This window comes from Orbicella franksi, chromosome 7 (genome assembly GCF_964199315.1).
Source record: "Orbicella franksi chromosome 7, jaOrbFran1.1, whole genome shotgun sequence".
NCBI classification, from domain to species: domain Eukaryota; kingdom Metazoa; phylum Cnidaria; class Anthozoa; order Scleractinia; family Merulinidae; genus Orbicella; species Orbicella franksi.
The window spans coordinates 9,421,638-9,429,697 of NC_138151.1; the positions used below are offsets into that span (position 1 = coordinate 9,421,638).

Here is an 8,060-nt window from a genome sequence, read left to right on the forward strand (position 1 = left end):
TTTTAGCTGCACCGTCATGCGCTGCGGGCATGCCAGGGTTGGATGAAAGGCTATACAATCAGTAGAAAGATCAAAAGGCGGTCTAAATTTGCGAACACTGTTGTAGGTAAATTCACTGCATCGCAGGAAGGCGAAAAAGGCTAAATTGAAGGCGGCCCAGATCATGGAGAAATCCCGGGGGCTAAGCCATGATTGCAGAACAGGACGGATCGCCGAGAGAACCTGAGGGGTAACCGGTTGACGGCGAATACGCTGTTCGCCTTGGTAGCGGAGAATACCGCGTAAAACCTTGTGGAGAAGAAGCTTGCCCTTCAGAGGGTCACTGTACCCAGCAGTGATATGGAGGTTGCGAAGAGCTGCTAAATAGAGTTTAATTGTGCTATGACGCACCGTTCTAGCGAGATAGGAGGCAAAATAAATAAGAGTACCCTCGGAGGCGGGTAGGACATCCCCGTCTGGACCTAGGAGACGATTCATCAGGCAGAATTGTAAAAAGCGTTTTTCCCCACAGCTGTAGGCTCGATTTGTGTTCTTGGAAAAACCTCAAGAAGCGTAGGTGAGCACTTCCTCTCTCAAAGGGTCATTAGTGAAGGCGGGATGGTACAAGGAATCTGGTCGGCATCGGGTGCGAGGGCCCAGAAGCGCTGCATCTGAAAGCGGGAGAGGGCATCAGCAATCTCATTTGAAACCCCAGGGACATGACGGGCCCGTACAAGAAAATTATGTTCCATGGATAGGAGAACAAGCTTTCTGACCAGTTCCATGATAAGGGGAGCTTTTGAATGCCCCGAATTTATGATAGATACCACTGATTCATTATCACACCAAAACTGCAGACGTTTTCCCTTGAAAAGTGGGTGCCATATAGCGCAGGCAACAACGATGGGGAAGAGTTCTTGCCACTCAATGCTTATACCCCGCTCTCGGTTCAAAAGCATATGGGGAGGCCAGTGCCCTTGGAACCACTTTCCCTGAAAATAACCGCCGAACCCCACGGAGCCCGCTGCGTCAGTGTAGAGCTCTAGGTCTGGAGTAGGGGTAGTGGTGGACTCAAGAAAAAGGGAGCGCCCGTTCCATTTGGAGAGGAAAACTTTCCACATATCGAGGTCCCTAAAGAACTCCCTGTTAAGCCTGATGTGATGAAAACGACTAGGGACACCCTTAGTTAAATTAATGGCGCGTTGAAGGAAAGTCCTGCCGGGGACTACCACTTTACATGCAAATTGGAGAGTACCAATGAGTGATTGTAACTCAACCAGGCGCACGGAGCGGCGTTTCTTAAAGGATGTCAGCAAGTCATAAGTCCTGGAAAGTTTGGGGTAAGCGGGCCTCCATGCGAATGCTATCTAAAACGATCCCCATAAATTCTATTTCTTGGGAGGGGCCTATGGTCTTGGACGCTACTACCGGGGCCCTAAGTGACATGAATACCCGTAAAAGAGTGCTGAAGCTAGTAAGACAAGCTAATCTAGAACTTTCAGCGATGAAGAAGTCGTCCAGGATGTGAATGACCCGCTGGAGACCATAGTTATGTTTTAGGATCCACTCGAGGCCATCGGAGAGCTGATTAAAAATGAACGGGGCACTGCGAAGCCCGAAGGGTAAGTACATGTCCACATAGTATTGAGATTTCCACAAAATACCCAGTAAGTTCCAGTCGTCGGGGTGGATTGGTATAAGGCGAAAGGCTGATTTAAGATCAGTCTTAGCCATAAAGGCTCCCTTTCCCAGGGACTGGAGGATATGAATTGCATCGTCTACCCGAACATAGCTCAGGGAATAGGGATCCTTGGCAATGTGGTCATTTATACTATTTCCCTGTGGGTAGGAGAGGTGATAAATAGTTCGCCAGTCATTTGAGTGTTTTTTAGGAATAACTCCCACTGGATGACACTGGAAATTTGCTAAGGGAGGGGCAGGATAGGGACCGGCTACCCGTCCTAAGTTCACCTCCTTTTGCAGGTTGGCAGAAACTACATCAGGGTGCTGTGTCGCAGAGATAAGGTTGGGGGAAATCCGGGCTGAACGCGGCCCACAATAACCAATACGAGCGCCTTCTTTAAGCGTACTTAGCAAATTAAAGACAAAATTACGATCTGGGTGATCAGTTAATTCTAAATCTAAGCGATAAATGTCAATAGGTGAGGATACTAATGGCTTCTGATGACGCCTTTGCTGCTCCACTTTACTTCTTGCTTCGCTCACTGGGTCTGGGGACTCCCGCGTTCCGGGCTTGGCCACTGGAATGTTGCTGAGGGCAGTCTTGGACGGTGTGGCCGTTTGAGTAGCAGCGGCGGCACACGTGCGGGTAGCTGCAGTTTCGGCGCCGGCACCCAGAGGACTTGTTGAAGTCAAAGCACACCGTCTGGGAACGACGCTGTTTTCTGTAGGGGTCAGCGGAAGGACAGACATCTTCAGCGTGATAGGGACTCGAGCAGATACCGCAATGGGGCTTAGCTAGGCCCGAGAAGGTCACCGTCCATAACTCCAGGTCTACTTTGTCCCACTGAAGGGACAAATTGGAAGAGGCACGGCGACGAAATTGCTGGTCGTAGGAAAGCCAAGCAAGACCCTTGAATTTAGTTACCGCGCGACTAATTATCTGCTGGTACTTAATCAGCTCAAGGGCCCGTCTTGGATAGGCAGTTACAATGACCAACATGTACACCATGTAGGCCTCCAGCCACTTCTGAAAAGAGTCTATAACGGGTTTTCTTTTCCTAACCACGGTGACCGGGGAACCCAGGGGACCTGAGGACGAGTCGTCTAAGCGGAGCTGAATTTCAGGGGCCTGGGACTGATACAAGTTGTCAGGTAAGAGTAAGGCAAGATCAACGTACTCACCCCGGAGTATTTTGTCCTCCATATTACGGTCCACTGGCCTCGACAGACCCAAAGGAGACGCCACACCCGAAGCTGCGAGAGTTTGGCTGGAGGGCGTTGGGCTGAAGGCGCTGTTTGTACGAACGGCGTCCAGAGCGCTGTGTACGGACCGGGATACAATGTCCTCAATGGCAGAACGCTGCGCTGGACTGAGGGCGTCTCTTTGATCAGTAGAGTGATTAGTATGGAAGAGATCTTCCTCTGTATCTGACTGCAGCATGTCCTCAATAGAAGACAGCGAGGCGCGGTCGGAGAGGGCGCTGTCCTCCGGAATGCTGAGACGCCGGCCTTGAGTGGCGTCGATTTCACTGGCTGTAGTGGACGGCTGTTGTGTGGATGTTTTGTTCGCCGTATGACGAGTGCGTTGAGGCCGACCAGGTCTTCGTTTAGATTGACTGCCCTTTCCCGTCGATGCTCGCTTGAGCCGGGCGAGGAGTTGCACTTTGGAGCCTGTTATGGGCAAATTCAGCGATTGAAGACGGAGTTTGAGGACCTCGCTGGATAGCTTCGATAGGTCCTCACTTCTGGTAGCGGCCCGAGCAGTATTCGACGAGCGGCGAGAGCGAGCCATGGAAGGTTTACAAAAATTAAACGATAGATTTACAATAAGTAATAGCTACGTTGCTTAGACGAACTCAGAATGGACTCCGAACAGTTTTCCGAGCTTTTATACGGAGACGTTCGTCTGCTTGTAAGCCAGTAGAAAAGGCTGTACTACCGAACAGCTTACCCTAACACGTGTAACATCTTAAACATGAATAGTGCTTTAATGCTTTGCACCAATGCTATGGTACGTTATAACGTTCAGAAGATAACAAAGCTACAATGTTTTAGGTTTAGCTGCAATAACGCTTACAGTTTGTTGACCTTTGGAATATAACTGCTCAATAGCTCTATAGAAAGTGATGCCGCCATGAACGGCTCATTCAGAACGTACGTCACGCTCCATTAACTATATTTTACTGGCGTGACAGTAAAATCTCATTTAAATTTATGTTTAGCTTTTGGCCATACACCACTTTTGGCCATTTTGTTTTCCAATAAGAAAATATTCTATTAGAATATCGAGGCTAAAATTTGCAAACTGAAAAAAAACCCTAGCTTGAGACTTTGAAAAGAATTTAATTTTGTGTGTTTAAAATGTATGTTTTAAACTAAATCATATCAAAATTCTTCCTTTCTCTAAGCGACAAAAACTCAAAACTCAGTAGTAGTACTCAGCAGCGCCTGGCGATCTGAATCATTCAAGAGTTCAGTTTAGCGATTGAAAATTCATTGTTGCGCAATGACAAGTATGAAGCTGCGGTTGGTTTTTGCGCAAGTCAGTCTTTCATCTCAAACTGCTATTTGGTTATAAGCTTGTGTAATTAACAATTTTTTCACGAGCCCGCGTTGGATATAAGACGACGGATAGCCAACGATGCGAGTACCGCCGAATTGGTTGTAATCATGTCATATCCAACAAGCGCGTGTGGCGTAATCATTTCACTGAAAACGCCCCCCCCCCCCCCCAAAAAAAAAAAAATACGCGTACGTTTACTATAGTTTTAAGAGCATGATGTTTTTAACAATGGACTTTCAGTAATGAAGCAGTTGCTCAACATTACACTTGAAACTGAAAAATTAATTGATTATTATTCTTAAGAAATAAAATATGAATTAGTTAGTACAGTTTTATTATAAGGTTTTATTATATTCTTAGTCTTTATCCTGATTTTTACAGCTTCGTTATTTTATTAGTTAGTTTATTTTACTAACGTTATAGATATTTCTAGGTTTTTCAATTAATTTTTATTGGTGAGATATTTGTCAAATCATTGAAAAGCGCTATTGGATAGTGATAGAAATAGCGCTATATGAATAAAGTATTATTATTATTATTATTATCATTATTATTATTATTATTATGAAGCGTAAATAAAGAACCGGAGGAGGACTGAGCGAGGCTTGAGTGGAAGAAGTTGACAATAGGCCATTTCTGATCGAGTTACTTTGTGCCTCTGTTTCAAAACGAGTCCTCGTGCAAAATCTTTCATATGATGACTTTGATTTGCATGCAACTAAATATGGCAAATATAATATTCGATTTAATGGACCTAAATTATGAAATGAACTCGATGAAAGATTCAAGTGTTGTACTTCTAATCAATTTAAAAGAGAACTAACTTCGCATTTCATTAGTCTCTATTAATCTTTACTGATATTTTGATGGTTTATATCTATTTATTTTGCTTTGTTTTGTATATTTACTCTTGTACCAAGTTTATGATATTTATGTGTACCAATGTATTTGTTGTGCCTCTTTCCTGACTCTTACATTTTTAATTATTATAATTACGGTCACCCACCTAGTCTAGCTTTTTAGTTATTTTGGGTGTCCCACTACTGTATGTACTGTACTGTTTTATTTATTTATTTATAATTATAATCTTGTAAATTCTTTTAGTTGTTTACAGTAGTAGAAATAATCTGTTGTTGTTGCCTGTAGCGGGAACACATTTTCATATGAATGGTTTCGCAGGAAGACTCATTTTGACAGAGAGGCATAGGACAACTCGGAAATGGCCTATTGCTCCTCAAAAATGAAATATGAATTATTACAAGGAGGTGTTTTTGGAGCCAAAGAAAAAAACAAAACATGAAAAATTGTGATTTGCCTTCACTGTACATTGTTGCATAACAGGCCGAAGAATCCTTTTACCCTTACGTCACACGAATTGTGATAGAGTCGTGAGATTGCATTATTTCCAATTCATCCTGTTCATTCAGTTTCCAGGCGCCCGTTTCTCGAAAGTCTCGAAATGTTTCGCACCCGGAAAGCCGTAGCAAAATCTTAAACCTTGAGATTACAGAGCTGTTTTATTCACATACTTTTAATATGAACAGAGGCTCCCTTCATGCAAGAAGTTTTAGGCGTATACACTTCTCCGTTTTTAGATACAGATGAACTAAAAATGGCTTTACGGGTCTGAAACGTTTCCGGGGTCCCTAGACAAAAAATCTTACAGTCCATAGCACACCAATATGAATTGCTCTCTCAACGTTAGGCACATCTACGTGTATACCTATGCCAAATGCAAATTGTAACACTCGTGCATTAGAAGTACCATACCAGAGATTATCTAGACTATTAAAATACTCTGATGTTTGCCGAGATTTGTAGGAGACCCAGGGGATAGCACTACTGTTTCCTGAACTGCTGAACTGCTGTTTGCCAGGTCTTGCTCTAAGTAACAAATAGCATTACCAGAAGGTTTCTAAGTTTCTTTAGAAAATTGTGAAGAAAATACATACAGAAACTTTATTAACGTGTCGAAATATTTTGCCAAGAGGAAACACCCCTCTACTAGTTGGGGACACTCTACTAATTGAGGACACTTAATTTAAGTTATGTTGCAAATAAAGGGCTTTATCACATTTATTATAAAACTTCTCACTCACCCCGTTGCCCCTTAGGAAAACTTTAGAGAAAGCGCTTGTCCGAAGCCCAAACTCGAAAATTACGGATCACAAGAACATAGACTTCAATATTTTAGGATAAAAAAGTGGGTAAAATTTCATTTCATAGGCACTTTAAGAGTTAAATAAATGCTCTGTTCCTGTGTTGCCGTATTCCCGATTCTTACCGGAAGTCATTCTATCAATGGCATGCGTAGTTGAAACAACCAATTTTGTTTAAGGTGGCTCAAAACTGTACAAATACAAGGACAAATTCCCTTTTCTTCCAAAGTAAGTGACCTCGCTATTAAATTGTTATTGCAAACATCACTACAATAACTTGTTTAAACTTACAGCATGTTTTATTCCATTTATGGACATTTTATCGACACAAACCACCTTTAAATTCAAGATTCCTTGTCAAAGCTGTTTAAATGGTTGCCTGAACTATAAATATTAAAAGTTCAATTCAATATCAAATGAAATCAAATGATTAACGGGCAGGTGTAATAAGATAATTTGAATGCAGTTCACGCAATAAAAAAGAAGACTTGGATCGTCAGAATGAGGTGGAAAAATATGTATGTATTTGATTTGGAAATATGGATATCATCGTGGAATTTTGAAATTTGCACATGCAGTAAGATACTTCAGATGAAGAAGCTGTAAAAAAAACCCATCGTGTTACAACTGGTCTTATTTCAGTTAATCCGCTTTCAGACTGTCGATTGGTTCCTTGTACAGTAATTATTAATCCTATATAAACGTGGCAAATGTAATTTGTATAGGTAATTGCATAATTTCTACTACCTTTTGTAAAACAAAAAATATTCCACGAGTAAATTTTTAAACGGCTCACGACAATGGAAAACCCGTGACACGAAAACAATTTTGTAGAAAAAGTTAGCTATTTATTTTACGGTCATCAACCAACTTCGAAATACCTTGGATGACCGTCGTCAATTTAACAAAAGAATTACAAAAACTAAAATATTTGCCTGCGAATAGAATTTTTTTTTTTTTTTCCCCTTCTGGTCTTATTGCTTGCTACAGTCACGTAGTATTGCGTGACACAGGTTAGGAGTGGAGGATAGGGGCAATACATTGCAACCCCTCTAGGCAAACGGCTTGCTTAGTAACCTCGCTATCGAGCGTGGTTGTGCATTCCCTCAGATTTTCCATCGAGTGAAGACACTTATTTGTTTATGCAGGATGTAAGCCATATGGCATGCGTTTTGGTTGCCCTCACCTTTACTGGTCCAAAAGATTTCTAACAGATTGTAAATTTTATATGAATTATAAATTGATTATTTCAATAAAAGCGGCTTTGGGCTTTCCCTCAGCCATTTTACTGCAAACGTTTGTGTGAGAGTAAAATTATTGTTGGCCAGTAAACGAGCTCAGTCAATACAGCACTCAGTTGATACGTTAATAGGAGAAGCCCGGAGGAAAAAACATAAAAGTCTCATAAAATGACTTTATGTATATAAAATGAGAATGCAAATTATTACTGGACAGCCGTAAAAAAATAAACTTTGCATGTAATCAAAGTTGTAGACTCTTCAAGAAAGGCGCTTAATTTCTCAATTTACAAAGGCCGAAAGTTCTAACCATATTTCAGTGGCCAAAGTCCGTTCCAGAAAAGAAAGCCGTTTTTGTAATTTGTCTCAAAGTCTTTGGCACTTTCCAGTTGTGCACTTCATTCAAAGCGGCACTTTTTTGGCCTGTCTGATGTCGTA

The 8,060-nt window shown here is 41.9% G+C and overlaps 1 pseudogene; it reads right to left on the bottom strand.

The window, feature by feature from the left end:
- Positions 1-348: 348 nt before the first annotated feature.
- LOC145492734 (uncharacterized) lies at positions 349-1,651 on the bottom strand (annotated as a pseudogene).
- Between the last annotated feature and the right edge of the window lie 6,409 nt (positions 1,652-8,060).